The sequence below is a fragment of the Narcine bancroftii genome, chromosome 4, assembly GCF_036971445.1.
Source record: "Narcine bancroftii isolate sNarBan1 chromosome 4, sNarBan1.hap1, whole genome shotgun sequence".
NCBI classification, from domain to species: domain Eukaryota; kingdom Metazoa; phylum Chordata; class Chondrichthyes; order Torpediniformes; family Narcinidae; genus Narcine; species Narcine bancroftii.
The window spans coordinates 191,123,548-191,139,018 of NC_091472.1; the positions used below are offsets into that span (position 1 = coordinate 191,123,548).

Consider the following 15,471-nt stretch of genomic DNA (forward strand, 5'->3'; position numbering starts at 1 on the left):
CAAAGGTAAGACCATATCTCATCTATAAGAGAGTACATCTAATCACATTAAAATCATTTACATCAAATGAAAATTAGACATAAAAAGGTTGCCATGTATCTTCAAATTTCACCAATGAGTCAAATACATGGTATCTATTGAAACACTGTTGGAAGTCTAGAGCCTTTCCGTTTGAATAAGATGGCTCTTCTAGCCAACAGTGTAGAGAAGGCCACAACCCGTTGCCCAAATACACAAAAACTCCCCATGTCTGGTTCAATAACCCCAAAAAGGGCAATTATTGGATTGGATCATAGCTCCATCTTAAATACAGTTGGAACGATATTAAAAATGTCTTTCCAATCGATTTCTAAGGATGGACAAGACCAAAACCTATGTGTCAATGTAGCAATATCAGATTTGCACCTGTCACCAGTAAAGTTAATATTAGAAAAGATAAAATCCATCTTTGAATTGGAGTAGTGAATGTTGGGCACATATTGAAGATGTATACACCAGTTTAAGAATCTTGTCCCACTGATCCTCTGATAGGGGTCCTGCAAGTTCCAATTCCCAAACATTTTTAATCTTATCATACTGGATGTAATTTCAATAATCTATCATATATATAATTCCAATTAATCTTTTCTGAGAAGGATTCAATTGAAAAATATTATCAACTCAATTTGGTGGAGATACAAATGGAAAATCCAGTAATAAGGTGTTTAAGAAATTTCTAATCTGTAAATATCTAAAAAAACTCTTTTGGGATCTGAAAGATAAACTAAAAGGTCATCTGCATAACAAAGAAATCTTATGAGTTATTCCATTTCTGACAATTCCTTGAGCCTCATGAGTGTCTCTATGGGCTATTGCCAGAGGTTCTAAAGCTAGATAAATAGCAAGGGGCTAAGGGGACATCCCTGTCTAGTTCCCCTAAACAGCCTAAATAAGGAGGACTTGTTATATTAGTAACCACCATATCTAAGGGGGTACTATAAATCAATTTAATCCATGATGTAAAGCCCATACCAAAATTAAATCTCCCTTCATGTTCCAAATAAGCTTTTATTTTCCACTATAAACTAATCAAATGCTTACTGAAAAATTTAAATCAAGTACAACTAGCTTTTTAATCTGCAACACATTTTATTACAGAAAAGGGCTGCAATAAATAGCTCAAGCATAACTTCCCTTTCACAAAACCATGTTAATTTTCCTGATTATCCTGAATTTTATAAGTGCCTTGCTGCACTGCCTTTCATGATGCCTTCTAAAATTTTACCCATGACGGATGTTAAGCCAAGTGAGTTGCCGTTTCCTATTTCCTGCCTCCCTCGCAACTGTTCTGGTTGCTGAAGAAACATAGTCCATTAGGACATTTTGCCTGCCACATCTTCCTTCATGGGCCAACCTTTCCTCCCGATCGGAGGCCCTGAAGCTTTCAGTCTCTGAAGTTCTGTATCTCCAAGCCTCTCCCAGTCATCCTCTGTCAGTCTAGCTGTTTCACATCTCCAGTTCTGACTCTAGGTGCTGTCCAGGTGGAGTTTACACCTACTCCCTGTCACCATGTGGATTTACCCTGCATGCACCAGTCCTCTCCCACATTCCAAACGTGCTGGTTGGTAAATTAATAAGTTGCTGTAAATTGCACCTGGTATAAGTGGTGGGTGGGAGATCATGAGGTTTGAATGGACATGTGAAAGAAGATAGCAATGAGCTTGATAGGTTGATGAGAAACAGCATAGCTTTGTTAGGCTGAATAGACTTCCTATGAGGAAAGGAAAGACTACAGACCACGTTGATTCTGCCCACTGTCACTTGTGCCTCTACTTGGCTCACAGACTTCAATCCCACAGTATCTTAATAGTTTTGATTAAATCATTTTACTTTAACCTCATTTCCCCCTTCAGCATTCATCCTGGGGGATCTGGAGAAGCTTCACCCCTTTGTGCAACCTCTGGGAGCTGGACTTCGCAATGAGTCTCAATTGCAAGGATCATGGCTGTGATTCACTTCCTCATGCCCATTAATGTCCACACCCCAACCTGTCAGCTCATTCAATCTTTCTCAGTGCCAGAGCTTAACGAGGCAGAATTTGCCTCTCACCATTTAGCAGGCCAGGTGCGGGTCCTTGTCTCGGCCTAGCTGCTTGGAGCATGGAGCTCAAATGCACAGAATTGCCAGAGCAACAACATGAGCTCAGTCTGGAGGTTTCTGAGTACCTGCAGATGTTCAGTTTCCAATTAAAAAAAAACCAAACAGAATTTATTGTCATGAACAAATCAAAAAGTTTGTAGTTTTGCAGGCAGCATCATAGTGTGGATATTCATATAAACTACCTAACAATAAATAAAAATACTTCACAGAAAGTCAAAGTCAGGCAGTGTCTTTGGTTCATTGATCATTTTTTTTTGTGCTTGATATCTTGGGGGCGGGGGGGAGGGGATGTAACGAATTTGCATGTTGATCTGAAGCTCTTTAGTTCTGCGCTCTTTGCAGGCATGGTATAACGGGCTTCTGGTGCAACCATTAGACAGGGAAGATGTTCCAGGTATGTGTGTTGTTATTTTCTTTTGTCATTTTCGCCATCAAATCAATTTTAAGATCACATGCTAAAGTGCTGAGTTCCTAACCATGGAACTGTCCTCGTTTTGTTCATCAGCCACGCTTGCTGCTGAGTTGATGATTTGCTCATTGATGTTGTGATCCTGACTTTCCTTCAGGTGTGGAGAATGACGTTCTCAAGAAACTCACATTTAATGCCTTCTGCTAAGATTGAGTTATCACCAGAAGCAGGTGGAGTCCCATTGCTTGAAGATCAGTAAGCTGCCCTGTGGTAACATGATAGCAGTCTTTAGTCCTGATGCCTGTTATAAGATTTGGCCAGTGCCAAGTGGATATGGTCACTTTTTATGCCAATTAATTTTGACAGACATTGGCCAAGAGCTTAAGAAATTTTTTAAACCTTCCAGTGATTTGTAGTATTTACACTACAATATTATGCATGCTGATTTTACAACTTCACAATAATCAATATCCTGTTTTGCTTGCCTGAACCTGACTGCCTCATTTTCACTATTGTTATGAGCCCAGAGGACCCCAAAACCCAGCAGCAATAGATATTCACCAAGACAAATGGTGACTTAAGCAAAGGTTGCTTTTAATTATCTTTAAATATGGAAATAGAATCAAACTTAACTAACCTAACTTAACCCCCCTTCTAATTCTAAGCGCACAGGTATGTAATGTGTGTGTAAGTTCAGAGAAGTTCTTTGGGTCACTGTCCAATCTCACTTCTCATACCTCCAAGTTCACTGGTTGCAGGCAATTCTTGTACTGTGCACAGAATTTAACATTGATGAAGTTCACCAGGCTTTGGTGCTTGAAAGTTAAATGGTTACCACTCAGGACGGTTCTTGTCGGTTTTCAGTGAGAGATTTGTTGTTTCATGACATCCAAAACTAATTATTTCTTTAATCAGCCACTACAGTGTCTTGCTGATGAAACTTGCCCCCTCAGGGTTCTTCAGATGATAACCTCTTTATTTCAGGTCACCACAGAGTGCCTTTTTGTTCCTCTTATTCCAAGTGAAACATTAGACAACCAGTCCTCTCTTCTTGCATGAACTGCAAGGGCTTTGACCAGGCTGAACCAAGAACCCGTCTTCTAAATGGGGTTTTTCCACAATCTTGCCAGCTTGTCCTGTTCCAGTCCCAGCTGCTGCTGCTGCCTTTAACACTGTAGAAGTGATCTCTGTGTTGTGTGTGTGTGTGTGTGTGTCTGTCTGTCTGTCTGTGTGTTACTCTCTCAGAGAGAAAACCTGTTTGTGACTCTCTGCTTGCCAAAACCACATGACCCTTTTAGAACAACTCCAGACAATCTGTGGCTCCAACAAGATCTTTCATCTGTTACCTTTTCTGAATAACAATCCATTAGTGAAATCTCTTTGGCACTCTCCAAAACTCTTGCAAAAGCTGTAGAGCCAATATGTTTAGCATTAGCAGAGCTCCAGTATTTCAAATAAGATCTGTTTTAAAGTGTTTGTATATGACCTACTCTAACAAACCTTTCCCAATTTATCTCCCAAAAACATGTCTATATACTCTCCCACACTATGGAAAACCAATCTCTCTCCACATCCATCCCCCTTACAAAAAATGTGCTCCTCCTACCACCACACCATTTAGTTTGGGCACCGGCCTTCATTTTGCTCACCTTGATGAATGGCTCGAGCTTGAAACGTTGGTTTTGTATCTTTACTGTTGCTATATAAAGGGGCCTGTTTAACCTGCTGACTTTCTCCAACTTTGTGTCTTCACTTCTACCTCGGGGTCTGCAGATGTTCGTGTTTTACTCCTCCCTGCAGACGCTGCTAGACCTGTTGAGCACTTCCCATTTTTGATTTTTGTTTCTGATTACCACCATCTACAGTCCTCTGCTTCAATTATAATTCCATTCACTGCACTGTCACTTCCTGGAATGCCAAACTTTAAGTAAGAGCTTCTCTCTGATGGAATTCCCCTCAATTCCCTTTACCTTGTTCACCCTCAATTGCTTTGGATAAGGAATTGACACAGACAGTCACTTCTTATGAAATGCCTTTGGCTCCAATTTATCCTGCACAGATTCCTACTGAAATTCCACACATCCTCACAGGTATATTCACACAACCTTCTGTTGCTAGAATCACTGCATCCTTCGATCCTTGCTTCGTGCCAATGATCATTGCTTCCCGCGACAGCGTCAGTTCACAATCTCAAAGCCGTCCTGGTCTGCAGTTCCACTTTCTCATTCATTACTGTCAGTATCCCCTCTCCCACTTTCTTTCAGACAGCAAAGACCACCAACTGCGACAGCTCTTGAATTCTCATTGTCCTCCACTTTACTGTCCTCCAGTCCTATCTCTTCTTTATCTCTAGTAACAACCATCCCTTCTGATATTTCCCCCCTCCATCCTAACAATCATTTCTCAGCAGAAGCCTTTGCTTCATTCCTAACCACACCTCTGAGATCGAATCCTTCCATTCCCTCTTCTTCCAGACCCATTCATTTGAAGGGTCCTGGTGGACCCTTTCTCCCAACTCCTGATCCACTAGACCCCTGACCATTTCACTGTTCCCACTCACCAAGTCTAACTTGGTCCACCTGAACGTCAGCGCACTACCCAACCCAAAATCATCTCTGTCAGGGTGGTGTGGCTTTGATTTGCTTTATTGGTCTCTATCTTACTAAAATCAGCTCCTAGTCAATCCACACCTCTGACTGGACGCCATCCCCATGACTAACCATAACACCAATGACTCACTGACCATCATACCTTATCTTCCCTCCACAGGTGTCAACCTCATGGTGTCCACAACCCTGCTTCCACCCTTTCCGCACTCAGGATCGCCCTGTTGGACCAATTCTTTCAGCTTGTTCTTCCCCACAGGCTTGGTCTCATTTAAGCTCGCTCTGTTAACTTTAGGTCACTGAATTGGTGCTGCTTCTTGTGCACACCTCAAAGTTAATAATCTTTCCTCACCCTTGGAAGTGCCGTCTCAGAAGCTTCCCTTCCATCCCTTGAAAATTCTCCCCAATTCAGGGGCTAAATGAGCAACCAAAATAATTATTAACCCAATAGCTTCCACAGCTATACCCAGCCAGGACACAGACTGCAGTCACTCAGACTGGGACCACGGCATGTCCTGGAGTGATGTAACCTCTATGAATGAATCTGAGTGGACTGTTGTGTGAAACCCATTCTGGTCTATATCCTAAAATTAATGTGACCCTCTCCTCTCTATCCTGCCTCCCCCTCTCTGCTATCTAAAGGGCACGTCTTCTCACCTTCTCCAGTTTTGATAAAGGCTCCTTTCCCTACCCACAGAAAGAGAAAAATATAAGAGCCCAAGGTTTTTGAAAAAGTATGAACCGTAAAGGTTGGGAAGGAATCCCCTGGAGCACTACCCAGCAGAGAAGGGGGTTTGGGGGAAGAATCGGAGAGAGATGAGAAAAGGCCAAGAGAAAGCCAAATTAATTCCTATTTAAAGAAACAATGATCTTTATCTTTGCCATAAAAAGTACACTGGTTTGATCTGCTGAGTTTCTCCAGCATTGTGTTTTTACTTCAACTACGGTGTCTGCAGGCTCTCGTGGATTGTGACCATCGAAGTTTTCTATGGGAGTTGTCATCATCTACCAGAAAGCAGTTTCTCCCATTCTTCCCTCAATGACTGCTCCTTTCACCATCTGTACATACCAAAGGATTTATGGACCTGTTTTTATCATGTTTGCTTATCCAAAGACCTTGCTTTTCTATACATTGTCCCACATTCTAACTCCCATAAATGGCTAGTTTTGCAAAACTTTGTCTGGTAATCCAAGCACCTCTTCAATCTAATTATTGTGCTCCCTCTTCCAATGTAACTTTTAAATTACCTTTACTGGATTGTCCCAATTTTCCATTCATGCTTTTCCAGTGTGTAAGGTTGACCATATTACAAATTTTGCCGTTTAAAAAAAAAAAAATTATTCCTGGACTGAATGTACTGAAATTTTAAGTACTAGAGAGTGCTGAACCTGTGATCAGTTTGGATCTTTGGAAACTATAATGGTGATGGATGTGCTACAACTGCTTCGTGTACATTCAAAGGCTCTGTGCAAAAGGCTAAGCCCTGGCTGCTCACCCACCAGAGCTCCTGAAGCCCTGACTGCAAACCTTTGCCTCAGCCACCTGCCCATCTAAGTTCCCGACACTCCCTGACCATGAACCTTTACCTCGGCTGCCTGCTCATCCAATTTCCCAACTGTGGACCCTCGCCTTGGCTGCTCACCCGCCCATCCGAGCTCCCAATGCCTCGAATGACACAGGTGCTCATTGCGCTTAGAAGTAGTATGCTTGTAATAGTCAACCCCATAAATTCTACATGAAAAATTGGTCCACAAAATTTGTCTATATCCTGGTGCCCCAATTAACTTACAATCCCTGTATGTTTTGAAAGCCTTGCATAATCTAAAAGAGCTGTATTCAGCCATGATTGCTTTCCCTTCATACACCCCGATTCAGGAAGAGGTAAATTAACCAAAACTTTGCTGGAGCATTTTTATCTGATTTTAAATTTTCACATGTTAAATTTAGTGAATGGAATTTCTGACTTGTGCTTATCCCCTGTGATGCACAGACTGGAGAATCCTTGATAGAATGAATGGCTCAGTAAGTGTGCCTAACTCTTGGCAAAATTATTTTCAAGTCTTTAAAATGTTTACATTGGGAAAAGCATCACCATCTGGAAAGCTGATTCTGAATGTACCACATTCCAGTTTGTGAAGTCTGTGCATCGTTTCAATGGTGTGGTTTACTTGCCAATTCACAGTTCTACTAGCTATTAAAATGTGACTTAATAACCTATTTTCATTTAGAAATGATTGTGAAGTTGCTGTGACGCATGGTAATAATGACACATGGCTCGAACTGACAAAGGTAATTAATTAGGCTATTATGCATTCCACAATGATAATTGCTTTGCTGGAAAGGCACCAGCCTTGAAAAGCCCAAGTGTATGAGTGCAATCCATCACTGAGAGTGTTTTCAGCACAGCTGTGTTTTTTCACCTTGACTCATTGTACAGCATATTAGGAACACAAAAATTAATGATACATCAATAAATAATATCTATTACTTGGCATGTTGCAAGCTGTTGGAGGATTTAATGGTTATTAAAGCTGTTTAATAGTGATGGTATTTCTTTTTGCTCCTCCTGAAATGGGTTGTTTGACACTGAATGTGTCTCTGATTCTGGAAGTGAAACACGTAATTTTCTGGAATTGTTGAATGTGACGGAAAGGCTGCACTTCAGTGGAGGTGGCGAAGCTGTTCATTTCTCTCGGTGGCTGGTGAAGTGTAGCCTTCGTTCTCAGTGTGTTGTAAAGGGGGGCGAGGCAATTTGTGGAGATGGGTCTGTGAATTACAAATGACCTCTCACTATTGTCTGATGGCAGGGACTTGATGCGTCTCGGAGAGTTTGTGTTTGACTGGAGCGAATCCTTCAGCTGCCAGAATGTCAAGGTTAGAAGTCAGTAATTTAACTGATAATTGCATAATCACCAGTTGTAGTAATTATAATTCATGATTACATAATTACTAATTACAGTTCTGCCAATCTAAATGGCTAGGATTTTCAGTAGATCCACTTCTTTTTCGTAATGTTGCAGTACTGACGTTTTTAGGGAGCTGCTGGAATCGAAGTGCCCAACAGCATTTAAAAAAAAAACTGATAGTTAAGCATTAATTTTGGAGATTTGTTTTCCTGTTTAAAGTGAAATAACCTTGTTGTTGAATATTCCTGTAATTCTATTTGAAGTTGGAGATACAAAGGAATATAATTATCCCTTTCACCCGTCACCAACTTGGAATTATTGAAAACCAAATGCTAATCGGGGAATCTCTTCAGATGCTTGGAGTATTTAATTGGTGAAGTATTTCCACAAATGTTCCCAAATAACCCTTTAACAGCAGTAGCATTATATGAGTTTTTGACATTATTGGGTGAAAGGCATTAATTTTTATAACACACTTTGGTAAAGTAAGTACTGACACTGAAGTCCATGTCTCATTTTGTAAAAATAAAATGTAAAATGAAATATTACCAACTTCTAACCTGAATCTTCTGTTTGTTACGATTAGTGCCATACAGGTCTTGGGCACAATAATTCCTCAATTGACCTGTTCTCATTGAAGTGGCTCTCAAGACATTGAAAGATAAAAGTTAGAAATGGAAGTCAGCCATCCCCTTGAGCCTGCTCCATCTATCAGTGAAATCATGGCTGATTTGATCTTCGGCTTGGCGCTACTTTCCTATATATTCATCACCCCATAGTCAAAGATCTTCCCAACCTTGAATGCACAACGGTCTGCAAAGGAGAAATTCCTGCTCCATCTCCATCATCAATGGGTGATCGTTTGCTTCAGAAACCATACCTGGCTCCATTTCCCCATCAGCCGATTCAACAAATCCTCCTTCATCCCAGGAGTTGATAAGTGAGCCTTCTCTGAACCACCCCCATTCCCCGTGTTCTTTTCTCATTAAAAAGACCAAAAGTGTTCTCCAGGTTGTTACCTGGTGACTGAAGAAAACAATGTAACTGAAAGCAAGTTTCGACTGTTTGGGGGAGGTAGGGGGTGGGGTGGAGTCTTCCATGATTTAATTTGTGCGAACATTCCCATTACAGGCTATTTTGCATTGTACTGGTGCGGAAAGATGTCTAGCTCAATAACTTCCCACATTAATGCATTATCTTGCTTCTCTTAACACAAAACTAATGGAATCTAATTTGAGAAACAAAAGTGCTGCTGTACTGATAACATGACTAGTTGTGCTCCAAAGAATCCACTGGCTACATTTTCTGCTGTGACTAACAGCTGGTGAAGGCTAAATCCATTGTCATTTAAATTTGGCCTTTTCCAGTAATGAGCTTGCACTTTGACCATAAAATATGCTATTATCTTTGGTGTTTCTGTAATTTTGTATTTTATATTTTTACATCGTATTGTAAACAAGATATTGCATTTGGTAGTTTTGAGTTTCAAAAAGTGTTAACATACAAGACGGAATTTGAACCTTAAAAATGTCACCCCAAGACCAGATGTCGTCTTGAATGCCAAGTATAAAATCCGAATTACAGCATTAAGTACCCTCATAACTCCTATAGTCCCACCACTAAATATTTTTCTACTGAAACTTACATTTGGGAAGCTGGATTAATAATAATGTTACATTAAAACAATACAATTATTTTATAAACCTGTCTAACATACTTTAAAATAACAGCACAAGCGAAGCTAACAGTTGCCATTTGCAACAGCTGACGAACAGTAAACAATCAGCCAGGTTCCCAAAGTGCATTCTGTTTACACAGCCTTGTCAGGCCAATCACGATAAACCTCGCAGTGACCAATTACTTTTAAAGACTGGATTTCTTAAGCAGCACTACAAAGTGCCTGACTTGGGTTAAGCCTTATACAGTGAGCACAGTCAAAGCCTACATTTTAAGTGGAAATTCTGGGGGTCATCTTGTACACCTTATACACTGACATGTATGGTAGTTAGGACCCAAAAAAAATGATTCAGAATTTTCAGAGATGCAGTTTCGATTCTTTGCTTTCTCTTTCCTTCCCTGCCATGTGGATTCTTTTATATAACTAATAAAAATAAATTGTAATTTGTTGGTAGAAATTTAATTTTGTGTTTTGTCATCTGGTGGAAGCCACATGGGCTTTATGGGATGGGGCGGTGTGTTGTCAAGGTGGTCGATTTGGTGTGTGAACAGGTCTCTTGGTTGAGCAGCAAGGTGTGGACTCGCTCTGGGTCTCCATCAACCTGTTTACAAGAAGAGGCCAAAAAGTTACAGGGAAAATATCCAAGGGAAGACTTTCAAATTGGGTAGTTGCGAAGATTTATGAAGTAAGTTAGCAGTTTTTTTAAAAAACCTGACTTCAGTCATTAAATGGATTCGTGAAGAAGACACCAGACACGAAGTAAATGTTGGTAGCAGTACCTTTCGACCCATTCCTTTTTAAGGAAAATAATTAAAGTGTAACTTTCCATTTCTTTTATTTTCTGGCATTTTGTTGAACAAGGGCTGAGTTGGTCATCAGGAAAGGTAGAAATAAACTTCCTTCTCCTTTTTCTCTTACTGTCCCTTTCTCTCTCTCTCTCTCTCTCTCTCTCTGTCACTTTCTCTCACTCTTGCTCCCTGTCCCTTCCTCCTCCTCCCCCCCCCACCCCAACACAGCACATCAGTGAGAGACAATAAAGGAAGGTCCCCTATGTTTTACGCTGCTCACTTTGTTGCTTTGATTTAATGTAACATCTTAAAAATGTTCTTTCATGTTCGGGGCCTTGCCTCGTAGATGTCAAATTTTAGTTCTTTAGGTGAACAATGAGTGCTTTTTTTAGAAACCAACAAACTAAGGAAGAGCTATATTTCTGTGTCGATGTATTTTTCACAAGAACCTTCCAGAAAAAGGAGCTATACCTCCTGTTTAAATACAAGAGGATAGCTACTCATTCTACATTTTCTGTCGACCTTCAATCCCGGCTCAGTAATCTTTCCATTGAAAGCCCAAGATGGCAGAGGAAGAGAAGTGGAGGCATTCTGGTGAGAAATGGGTTGTGGTGCCTGGTGGTGGTTGTGTTTCCTGTTGAGGCCCGGTGATGCTGAAAGCTGACTGTTGTCCTGCTAAAGCTAAAAGCATCTTTGGGTTGAAGTGAATTGAATACAGGCTGAGCGAGCTTTGTGCAAGGATCATAAGTTGGAGGCGTCCAGCAGATTGCCCATGAGGCTCGGACATTTCTTTCTGTTTGGCCATGGCTGCCCCCACACATTGATGTCTGGATTGGTGTGGATGATGAGGCAGATACTGGATGCCTCATGGAAATTGTTTGATACAAGAATTCTTTAAGGATGTGATTAAGTTTTGATGGCAGTTTTAAGTCCCTTTCACACTTGCAAGTGATCCCAGGAATCAAACGCCAATCGGCCTTTAAAGTGCCAAGTGTGAAACAAAAGCAAAGTCAGCTCCACGCCGGCGTCAGATGACGTCATCTCACGCTGGGGATTGACGGCCTTGACCTCTAGTACAATCCCCGGTGTTGCAATCAGGCAAGTGTGAAACAAGTAATTGCATTGTGGGATTGAAATGACCCAAGTTTTTCCGTGAGTGCAGACTCGTGCAAGAAAAAAAGATTAAAATGAAGGTGTAAACTTTGCCATGAGAAAGTCGCAGTGGGGGGAGGGAAATAGCAATAAACAGCAATAGCGGACAATTTTTAAAAAGTGTGGGGAAAATTAGTAGCACAATTTATAAAGACAGTGGTGGGAGAAAAAAAAGCATTGGCAGACCTGACTTCCGAGAATGCCGTGCATTAGAGAAATGCATGGAGCCGGGTATACAGCAGTTTCTCTGCTGCATAGAATTCTGGGAGGGCAGGTCCGCCATCGCTTTTTCACCCACAGTATTTATAAATTGTACGCAACAGTGCTACCAACTTTCCCACGTTATATAAATAGAGCGCTAAAGCGCTACAAACTTTCCCACCCTGTTTAAAAAATTGTCCGCTATTGCTATTTATTGCTCGCAATTTCCCACAGTCCCTTATAAAGGCTTATATAAGTCGGCACAACAACAACAGGAGCTGAAGGGCTCATATTGTGCTGTACATAAAGCTTAATTATATAATTATACATGATTAATTTTGTTCAAATATAAGATCATAATACATTGATCAGGATTTAGGGCAGGTCCACCATCGCTCGCTGCGTCATGACATCACCAGTAGAAGGTAGAACAGTTCTAACCCCAGGGATGGCTACTTGCAAGTGTGAAAGTGTTCAGTGTCCCAGTTAGGAGTGGTCAAACCCCCATTCTTATCCCAGGACACGGAATGGCCAATTTAGAGGGATGCAAGTGTGGAGGGGGCTTGACTGAAGAACTAATTATTTGCAAAACATGTCAATGCTTTTTAAAAATATTTTAGTTTTGATTTTCAAAGATTCTTATAAATCCAGACAAATAACACGATCTCTTTCAACATCATACATCATCCCCTACTCCTTCCCCCTCCTTACCAAACCCTAATACAACAAAGAAAATATTATATAAATTAAACAAATACAAAGAACCAAATATTGATTAAGTCACAAACCCTTAAGGGACTTTAAGAAAAACCCAAAGAAACTTTAGGTAAAAAAGATGAGAAAGAAAATACAAGAGCACGTTCCTCTGTGTCACGCCCCATTTCACTGATCTCAATCATTTCACCACTGGCACAGATTGTTGTCTTTCCTTTATTCAGAAGGGGTAAGGATGTGTTAATGCTTGATAATCTATGGGGCACTTTATAAGTGCCATGGGGTAAAGGAGGTGCAGTTGTGTGCAGCGAGTCTGTGATCTGGTTGAGGCCAGTTGATACAATAAACTAACTTGAATGAATCCCATGTGGGTTTCCATTGTGACCCGAAAGAGTCCAGGGGGCTGTTACAGGGGGCTCTTAATTGCAGCACCTTCAGGGGGAGATGCAAGGAACTGCAAATGCTGGAATATTAAGCAAAAGAAACAAAACCATTCTGCGGATCAGGTAACATCTATGTAGGGAGATGGGCAATCAGTGTTTTGGGTTGAAACTCTGCCTCGCTACCGAAGGCAAGGCTTCTCTCAAAATGTGAGTATAAAACTCTGTTCAGAAGTAAATTTGACCAGCTTTCATGAATAATGAGTGAGTTGACATTGCAATTAATTATCCTGCACTAGTGTTGAGAAATGAACATCAGTACCATATATGTCTGTAGATAACCGATAGTATTCACTGTTTTGATTTTGCTTCGGTTATCCTGAGCCTTCCAGTGAGAGTGAGTCAATATTTGTTTTACTTTTGAATGAAGGTGGCATAGTGCACGGGAACCCTTCTCTCCCTGGGGTCTCCTGGCCAAGCTGACTCCACGTGCATTACAGTGATAGATGATGAGCGCACAAACTACACCATCAGGATTGCAGCCAGTTAGAAGTGTGGTTTCTGCAGTAAATCTTTGAATGATCCCGTAAAGGAATTTGTTTTGAAACCCCTGAAGTCGACGTGCGCGTGTGGCACTTAGAACAGAAGCTGGGATGGGCAGTGATGGCTCAGCCCTCTGTCAGTACCCTTCATTCATTGCTTCATTGACTCAGCCCATGTTATTGTCACTGTTCCCCATTGTACATAGAACATTGTAGCACTGTACAGGCCCTTCGGACCACGATGTTGTGGCGACCTATATAAAACCTACTCCACAACAATTAATTCCCCCCCCACACCCATAACCCTGTATTTTTCTTCCATCCATGTGCCTATCTAAGAGCCTTTTTGATGTCACTATTGTACCAGCCTCCAATCCAGACACCCACCACTCTTGAGTCAAAAAAAAACTTGCATCTGACATCTCTCCAAACCTTTCCACCACTCACCTTAAACAGATCTCCTCTGGCACTTGCCATTGTTGCCCTAGGAGAAAGGTGAGGCTGTCCGCCCTAACCAGGCCTATCACGTCCGATACATCTCTATAAAGTCACCTCTCATCTTTTGTCACCCCAAAGAGAAAAGCGTGCTTCATGTGACCAGTGCTCTAATCCGGGCAACTTCTTTGAAAGTCTCCGCACCTTCTTCGAAGCACAGTAGAACCTGGAATCTGGCACCTGTGGAGATTTGTAGATGCCGGAAAAGTGAGTTGCTTGAGGCTCATTCTTACAGTGCCTAACTAATACACTAATAAGCAGTTTAAAAGTCTAAATACTACACTGTACAGACACTGAACCAACTTCACTTGCTTGAATGTATAGACCTTTTAACTTTATTTTCACTCACGTTCTTTGAAAACATTTAACCGTCGCTGCATCTGCAGGTTCCTCCCCCTCCACGGAACTGTCCAAAAGGCAAACAATAACATTAGAGATAATTAACCCCTCCTTCCCCCAAGTTTACAGATATGCCTTACTAATATACATGATAATATACTAAAAAAGACTTTCTAAGCGGGATAAGGAGACACTTTAAGAGAGTCACCCCAACAGTGAGCGGCATCAACCAGCTCTTCGTCCTGCCATTGTTGTTTCACACAACTTTATTCAAACAGCTTTTATGAGCAAAGTCCGACCAAGGCCCTTCACTGGCTGAATGTTTGCTCCCATCTTCACCAAAGGCATATGTGTTACTTCAGAGAACATTAACAATTTTAAACTTTTATTTATTCTTATTCCTTTTAATTTTTAATGTTTATTTTCCTCTATTTATTTTGCTGGTTGCTTGAGGCTGCTGGCTGCTTGAACATCAGATAACCGTGGTTTTACTGTATCTAGCTCCTTCGTGTAATAATCTTAGCCCTCACTTCCTCAAAAGCGCAGCCGTCAAATTGAGCCCGTCTTCACTGTAAAGTGACAGCACCTTTGTAAATCTGTCTTCCCGTGAGGTGCTCCATGGCTTTCCAGGTGGGCTCAACTTGATGGCTGCACTTTTAAGAAAGAAAGGGCTCGAGTCAGTCTAGATTGCCCCATTTTGATTGTTATTCAGTGTTGCCTTCCCCTACTTTCCCCCACTGGAAATTGTTGTCAAGTGAGTTCATTACATTCTTGCACTGAGCAACATTCTCCGAGAGAACGGGGTGCAGATTGCCCGCAGCTTTCCTTCATTGGTGTTCCATGGCTGGTCACAATTTCTCCTCCTCCCTTTTTGAGGGAGTGCTTGGTCTCTGCTTGCACTGGAAGCTGCAGAACCACACTCCGCTACACAAGACACTAGTAGATTAATGAGATCCAATCGCGAACCATCTATTCCTCAGACAGCTTTCATTCCACTGGGTTTTCTACTATTTGCGGAACTGTGTCCAGATGTGATGCCATTATAAAAATCCACATCTAATTGTGAAAACAGCATTTCCTATCCTTCAAATTTCCGAGGATAAACCCAGTTTAAATGATTA

The 15,471-nt window shown here is 41.3% G+C and overlaps 1 protein-coding gene across 6 annotated transcripts in view; it reads left to right on the plus strand.

Moving 5' to 3' along the window:
- cux2b (cut-like homeobox 2b) overlaps positions 1-15,471 on the plus strand; it is a 392,464-nt gene that overhangs the window by 213,585 nt on the left and 163,408 nt on the right. The window lies entirely within an intron of this gene.